The sequence below is a fragment of the Scylla paramamosain genome, unplaced genomic scaffold (genome assembly GCF_035594125.1).
Source record: "Scylla paramamosain isolate STU-SP2022 unplaced genomic scaffold, ASM3559412v1 Contig41, whole genome shotgun sequence".
Taxonomy (NCBI): Eukaryota; Metazoa; Arthropoda; class Malacostraca; order Decapoda; family Portunidae; genus Scylla; species Scylla paramamosain.
The window spans coordinates 67501-75000 of record NW_026973706.1 but is presented as its reverse complement, the minus strand read 5'-3'; the positions used below and the strand labels follow the sequence as shown (position 1 = coordinate 75000).

The 7500-nt window shown below is 43.2% G+C and overlaps 1 long non-coding RNA gene across 1 annotated transcript in view; it reads right to left on the bottom strand.

Annotated features, from left to right (window-relative positions):
• LOC135098023 (uncharacterized) overlaps positions 1–7500 on the bottom strand; it is a 13485-nt gene that overhangs the window by 3124 nt on the left and 2861 nt on the right. The gene's annotated exons all lie outside the window — the stretch shown is intronic.

The following is a 7500-nucleotide window of genomic DNA, read 5'->3' as shown; positions in this document are numbered from 1 at the left end:
ACAGACAAAGAGAGAGAAACAAATGAATAGATAAAATAGAGAGAAAGACAAATAAATGTATAAATAGAAAGACAGACAGACACACAGACATACGCACAGACACACAGATAGATCAGGAAGTTGCTGGCATCCACTAAGAGAGAGAGATTTTTTTTTTTTTTTTTTATGTAGGAGTGACACTGGCCAAGGGCAACAAAAATCTAATAAAAAAAAAATGCCCACTGAAATGCCAGTCCCATAAAAGGGTCAAAGCAGTGGTCAAAAATTGGTGGATAAGTGTCTTGAAATCTCCCTCTTGAAGGAATTCAAGTCATAGGAAGGTGGAAATACAGAAGCAGGCAGGGAGTTCCAGAGTTTACCAGAGAAAGGGATGAATGATTGAGAATACTGGTTAACTCTTGCGTTAGAGAGGTGGACAGAATAGGGGTGAGAGAAAGAAGAAAGTCTTGTGCAGTGAGGCCGCGGAAGGAGGGGAGGCATGCAGTTAGCAAGATCAGAAGAGCAGTTAGCATGAAAATAGCGGTAGAAGACAGCTAGATATGCAACATTGTGGCGGTGAGAGAGAGGCTGAAGACAGTCAGCTAGAGGAGAGGAGTTGATGAGACGAAAAGCTTTTGATTCCACCCTGTCTAGAAGAGCAGTATGAGTGGAACCCCCCCAGACATGTGAAGCATACTCCATACATGGACGGATAAGGCCCTTGTACAGAGTTAGCAGCTGGGGGGGTGAGAAAAACTGGCGGAGACGTCTCAGAACACCTAACTTCATAGAAGCTGTTTTAGCCAGAGATGAGATGTGAAGTTTCCAGTTCAGATTGCCTTTCCGTCGACGACCCTAAGTGTCTTGACACCCCCCTCAACTTTTTCTTCATTAACTTCTGCAACATTCGCGGTCTAAGATCTAATTTTCAATCTGTAGAACACCACCTCTCCTCTTCTAAACCTCATCTTCTTTTCCTCACTGAAACTCAGGTGTCTGAGGCAACTGACAGTAGCCCCTTTTCTGTTCCCTCCTACTTTCTCTATCCTCATTTTCGATCCAAAGCTGGATGCTGCGTTTATGTGCGCAATGACTTAACCTGCTCTCGTGCCACGCTCTTGAATCTTCCGAGTTTTCCACCATCTGGCTACGACTACAGAGTCATTCTCATACTAAATTTATCTGTGCTGTATACCTCTCTCCTAACTCCTCTGACTATAAGAAATTCTTTGACTACTTAACTTCCAAAGTGGAGCACATTCTGACCCTCTTCCCTTTTGCAGAGATCTCCATTCTTGGAGACTTCAATGTTCACCACCAGCTTTGGCTTTCCTCTCCCTTCACTGACCATCCTGGTGAACTAGCCTACAACTTTGCTATCCTCCATGACCTAGAGCAATTGGTGCAACACCCTACTCGTATTCCTGACCGTCTTGGAGATACGCCCAACATTCTTGACCTTTTCCTGACCTCTAATCCTTCTGCTTATGCTGTCACCCTTTCTTCTCCGTTGGGCTCCTCCGATCACAATCTCATATCTTTATCTTGTCCTATCACTCCAATCCCTCCTCAGGATCCCCCTAAGCGAAGGTGCCTCTGGCGTTTTGCCTCTGCTAGTTGGGGGGACCTGAGGCGGTATTTTGCTGATTTTCCTTGGAATGACTACTGCTTCCGTGTCAGAGACCCGTCTTTGTGTGCTGAGCGCATAACAGAGGTGATAGTGTCTGGCATGGAGGCGTACATTCCTCACTCTTTTTCTCGTCCTAAACCTTCTAAACCTTGGTTTAACACAGCTTGTTCTCGTGCTATACATGATAGAGAGGTGGCCCACAAAAGGTACTTAAGCCTTCCTTCACCAGAATCTCATGCACTTTATATTTCTGCCCGGAACCATGCCAAGTTTGTTCTCCAACTAGCCAAAAACTACTTCATTAACAGAAAATGTCAAAACCTTTCAAGATCTAACTCCCCTCGTGATTTCTGGCATCTAGCCAAAAATATCTCCAATAACTTTGCTTCTTCTTCTTTCCCTCCTCTACTTCAACCAGATGGCACCACTGCTATCACATCTATTTCTAAAGCTGAACTCTTTGCTCAAACCTTTGCTAAAAACTCTACCTTGGACGATTCTGGGCTTGTTCCTCCCTCTCCTCCACCCTCTGACTACTTCATGCCATCTATTAAAATTCTTCGCAATGCTGTTTTCCATGCCCTCGCTGGCCTAAACCCTCGGAAGGCTTATGGACCTGATGGGGTCCCTCCTATTGTTCTCCGAAACTGTGCCTCCGTGCTTGCACCTTGCCTAGTCAAACTCTTTCAGCTCTGTCTGTCAACATCTACCTTTCCTTCTTGCTGGAAGTTTGCCTACATTCAACCTGTTCCTAAAAAGGGTGACCGCTCTAATCCCTCAAACTACCGTCCTATTGCTTTAATTTCCTGCTTATCTAAAGTTTTTGAATCTATCCTCAACAGGAAGATTCTTAAACATCTATCACTTCACAACCTTCTATCTGATCGCCAGTATGGGTTCCGTCAAGGGCGCTCTACTGGTGATCTTCTGGCTTTCCTTACTGAGTCTTGGTCATCCTCTTTTAGAGACTTTGGTGAAACTTTTGCTGTTGCCTTGGACATATCAAAAGCCTTTGATAGAGTCTGGCACAAAGCTTTGATTTCCAAACTACCCTCCTACGGTTTCTATCCTTCTCTCTGTAACTTCATCTCAAGTTTCCTTTCTGACCGTTCTATTGCTGCTGTGGTAGACGGTCACTGTTCTTCTCCTAAATCTATTAACAGTGGTGTTCCTCAGGGTTCTGTCCTGTCACCCACTCTCTTCTTATTATTCATTAATGACCTACTAAACCAAACTTCTTGTCCTATCCACTCCTATGCTGATGATACCACCCTGCACTTTTCCACGTCTTTTCATAGACGTCCAACCCTTCAGGAGGTAAACATATCACTCAGGGAAGCCACAGAACGCCTGACTTCTGATCTTTCTAAAATTTCTGATTGGGGCAGAGCAAACTTGGTATTGTTCAATGCCTCAAAAACTCAATTCCTCCATCTATCAACTCGACACAATCTTCCAGACAACTATCCCCTCTTCTTCAATGACACTCAACTGTCCCCCTCTTCTACACTGAACATCCTCGGTCTGTCCTTTACTTATAATCTGAACTGGAAACTTCACATCTCATCTCTAGCTAAAACGGCTTCTATGAAGTTAGGTGTTCTGAGACGTCTCCGCCAGTTTTTCTCACCCCCCCAGCTGCTAACTCTGTACAAGGGCCTTATCCGTCCATGTATGGAGTATGCTTCACATGTCTGGGGGGGTTCCACTCATACTGCTGTTCTAGACAGGGTGGAATCAAAAGCTTTTCGTCTCATCAACTCCTCTCCTCTAACTGACTGTCTTCAGCCTCTCTCTCACCGCCGCAATGTTGCATCTCTTGCTGTCTTCTACCGCTATTTTCATGCTAACTGCTCTTCTGATCTTGCTAACTGCATGCCTCCCCTCCTTCCGCGGCCTCGCTGCACAAGACTTTCTTCTTTCTCTCACTCCTATTCTGTCCACCTCTCTAACGCAAGAGTTAACCAGTATTCTCAATCATTCATTCCTTTCTCTGGTAAACTCTGGAACTCCTTGCCTGCTTCTGTATTTCCACCTTCCTATGACTTGAATTCCTTCAAGAGGGAGGTTTCAAGACACTTATCCACCAATTTTTGACCACTGCTTTGACCCTTTTAGGGACTGGCATTTCAGTGGGCATTTTTTTTATTAGATTTTTTTTTGCCCTTGGCCAGTATCCTTCCTACATAAAAAAAAAAAAAAAAAAAAAAAAAAAAAAAAGATTATAAGTAAAGGACAGACCGAGGATGTTCAGTGTAGAAGAGGGGGACAGTTGAGTGTCATTGAAGAAGAGGGGATAGTTGTCTGGAAGGTTGTGTCGAGTTGATAGATGGAGGAATTGAGTTTTTGAGGCATTGAACAATACCAAGTTTGCTCTGCCCCAATCAGAAATTTTAGAAAGATCAGAAGTCAGGCGTTCTGTGGCTTCCCTGCGTGATATGTTTACCTCCTGAAGGGTTGGACGTCTATGAAAAGACGTGGAAAAGTGCAGGGTGGTATCATCAGCGTAGGAGTGGATAGGACAAGAAGTTTGGTTTAGAAGATCATTAATGAATAATAAGAAGAGAGTGGGTGACAGGACAGAACCCTGAGGAACACCACTGTTAATAGATTTAGGAGAAGAACAGTGACCGTCTACCACAGCAGCAATAGAACGGTCAGAAAGGAAACTTGAGATGAAGTTACAGAGAGAAGGATAGAAAAAAGCTTTGTGCCAGACTCTATCAAAAGCTTTTGATATGTCCAAGGCAACAGCAAAAGTTTCACCAAAATCTCTAAAAGAGGATGACCAAGACTCAGTAAGGAAAGCCAGAAGATCACCAGTAGAGCGGCCTTGACGGAACCCATACTGGCGATCAGATAGAAGGTTGTGAAGTGATAGATGTTTAAGAATCTTCCTGTTGAGGATAGATTCAAAAACTTTAGATAGGCAGGAAATTAAAGCAATAGGACGGTAGTTTGAGGGATTAGAACGGTCACCCTTTTTAGGAACAGGTTGAATGTAGGCAAACTTCCAGCAAGAAGGAAAGGTAGATGTTGACAGACAGAGCTGAAAGAGTTTGACTAGGCAAGGTGCAAGCACGGAGGCACAGTTTCGGAGAACAATAGGAGGGTCCCCATCAGGTCCATAAGCCTTCCGAGGGTTTAGGCCAGCGAGGGCATGGAAAACAGCATTGCGAAGAATTTTAATAGATGGCATGAAGTAGTCAGAGGGTGGAGGAGAGGGAGGAACAAGCCCGGAATCGTCCAAGGTAGAGTTTTTAGCAAAGGTTTGAGCAAAGAGTTCAGCTTTAGAAATAGATGTGATAGCAGTGGTGCCATCTGGTTGAAATAGAGGAGGGAAAGATGAAGAAGCAAAGTTATTGGAGATATTTTTGGCTAGATGCCAGAAATCACGAGGGGAGTTAGATCTTGAAAGGTTTTGACACTTTCTGTTAATGAAGGAGTTTTTGGCTAGTTGGAGAACAGACTTGGCATGGTTCCGGGCAGAAATATAAAGTGCATGAGATTCTGGTGATGGAAGGCTTAAGTACCTTTTGTGGGCCACCTCTCTATCATGTATAGCACGAGAACAAGCTGTGTTAAACCAAGGTTTAGAAGGTTTAGGACGAGAAAAAGAGTGAGGAATGTACGCCTCCATGCCAGACACTATCACCTCTGTTATGCGCTCAGCACACAAAGACGGGTCTCTGACACGGAAGCAGTAGTCATTCCAAGGAAAATCAGCAAAATACCTCCTCAGGTCCCCCCAACTAGCGGAGGCAAAACGCCAGAGGCACCTTCGCTTAGGGGGATCCTGAGGAGGGATTGGAGTGATAGGACAAGATAAAGATATGAGATTGTGATCGGAGGAGCCCAACGGAGAAGAAAGGGTGACAGCATAAGCAGAAGGATTAGAGGTCAGGAAAAGGTCAAGAATGTTGGGCGTATCTCCAAGACGGTCAGGAATACGAGTAGGGTGTTGCACCAATTGCTCTAGGTCATGGAGGATAGCAAAGTTGTAGGCTAGTTCACCAGGATGGTCAGTGAAGGGAGAGGAAAGCCAAAGCTGGTGGTGAACATTGAAGTCTCCAAGAATGGAGATCTCTGCAAAAGGGAAGAGGGTCAGAATGTGCTCCACTTTGGAAGTTAAGTAGTCAAAGAATTTCTTATAGTCAGAGGAGTTAGGAGAGAGGTATACAGCACAGATAAATTTAGTATGAGAATGACTCTGTAGTCGTAGCCAGATGGTGGAAAACTCGGAAGATTCAAGAGCGTGGGCACGAGAGCAGGTTAAGTCATTGCGCACATAAACGCAGCATCCAGCTTTGGATCGAAAATGAGGATAGAGAAAGTAGGAGGGAACAGAAAAGGGGCTACTGTCAGTTGCCTCAGACACCTGAGTTTCAGTGAGGAAAAGAAGATGAGGTTTAGAAGAGGAGAGGTGGTGTTCTACAGATTGAAAATTAGATCTTAGACCGCGAATGTTGCAGAAGTTAATGAAGAAAAAGTTGAGGGGGGTGTCAAGACACTTAGGATCGTCGACGGAAAGGCAGTCCGACCTGGGGACATTCATGGTCCCCTCCCCAGATGGGGACTCCGAGGCTGGTGTAGGAGTCGCCATGATTTTAAAATTTTTGAGTGAAGGGTGTGTGTGTTATTAGGTGCTTGTAGTTTTGTGTGGAGGAAGAGAGTTGTCTTTAGAGGGCAGGCTGTGACTGCCCCCTTGTGTTGTGAGACACAAAGGGAAACGTTCAGTGAGGTCACAGCTGGGTTTAATGATAAGTTCACAGCACCCCCTGAACAGTGCTGCACACCTCACTGGGAGTAATTATCGTTTCGGCAGGTGTCCACTGCCTCCTCCTCTACTGCCTCCTCTGTTATTGATGTTTTCTTCTTTCTTTTCTGCTACTTCTATTATTTTATCCTCATCCTGCTCCAACTACCGATTGAAAATTGCTACTATTACTACTACTACTGGGGCAGGAATGCACTACTACTACTACTACTACTACTACTAATAATAATAATAATATTTTCCTTCTCTTCCCCCTTGAAATACTACTAATTTTTTTCCTTCTTCTTTTTCTTCTTCTTCTTCTTCTTCTTCTTCTTCTTCTTCTTCTTCTTCTTCTTCTTCTTCTTCTTTCTCTACTTTTCCTCCTCCTCCTTCTATTCTTTCTTTTTCTTCTTCTCCTCCTCCTCCTCCTATTTTTCTCCTTATTCTTCTCTCCCTCCTCCTCCTGTTTTCTTTTTTTCTTTTTCTTCATTCTCCTCCTCCTCCTCCTCCTCCTCCTCATTTGCTTCCTTTTCCTCCTCTGATTCCTCCTCCTCTTCTTCCTCCTTTTCCTCCTCCTCCTCCTCCTCCTCCTCTTTCTCCTCTTCTTATTTTTCTTTTTTTTTCTTTTCCTCCTCCTCCTCCTCCGCCTCTTTTTTTTTTTCTTCTTCTTCTTCTTCTTCTTATTATTATTATTATTATTATTATTGTTATATTTTCTTTTTCTTATTATTATCATCATCACCATCATCATCATCATTATTATTATTATTATTATTATTATTATTATTATTATTATTATTCCTGTTTTTTTTTACTTGTTTTCTTATCTATAGCTACTACTACTACTACTACTACTACTACTACTACTACTACTACTACTACTACTCTTACTACTACTATTACTACTGCTACTACTACTACTACTACTACTACTACTACTACTACTACTACTACCACCACTACTACTACTACTCATGCTTTTAAAACAATAATAACAATACGTAATAGTATTTATTTATTTATCTATTTTTGAGTTACATACAAATAGAAGCATTACTTGTACACTGAAACCTTCCTAACCTAACCCAACCTGACCTGACCCAACTTAACCTTACAAGTGGGATGATTACTT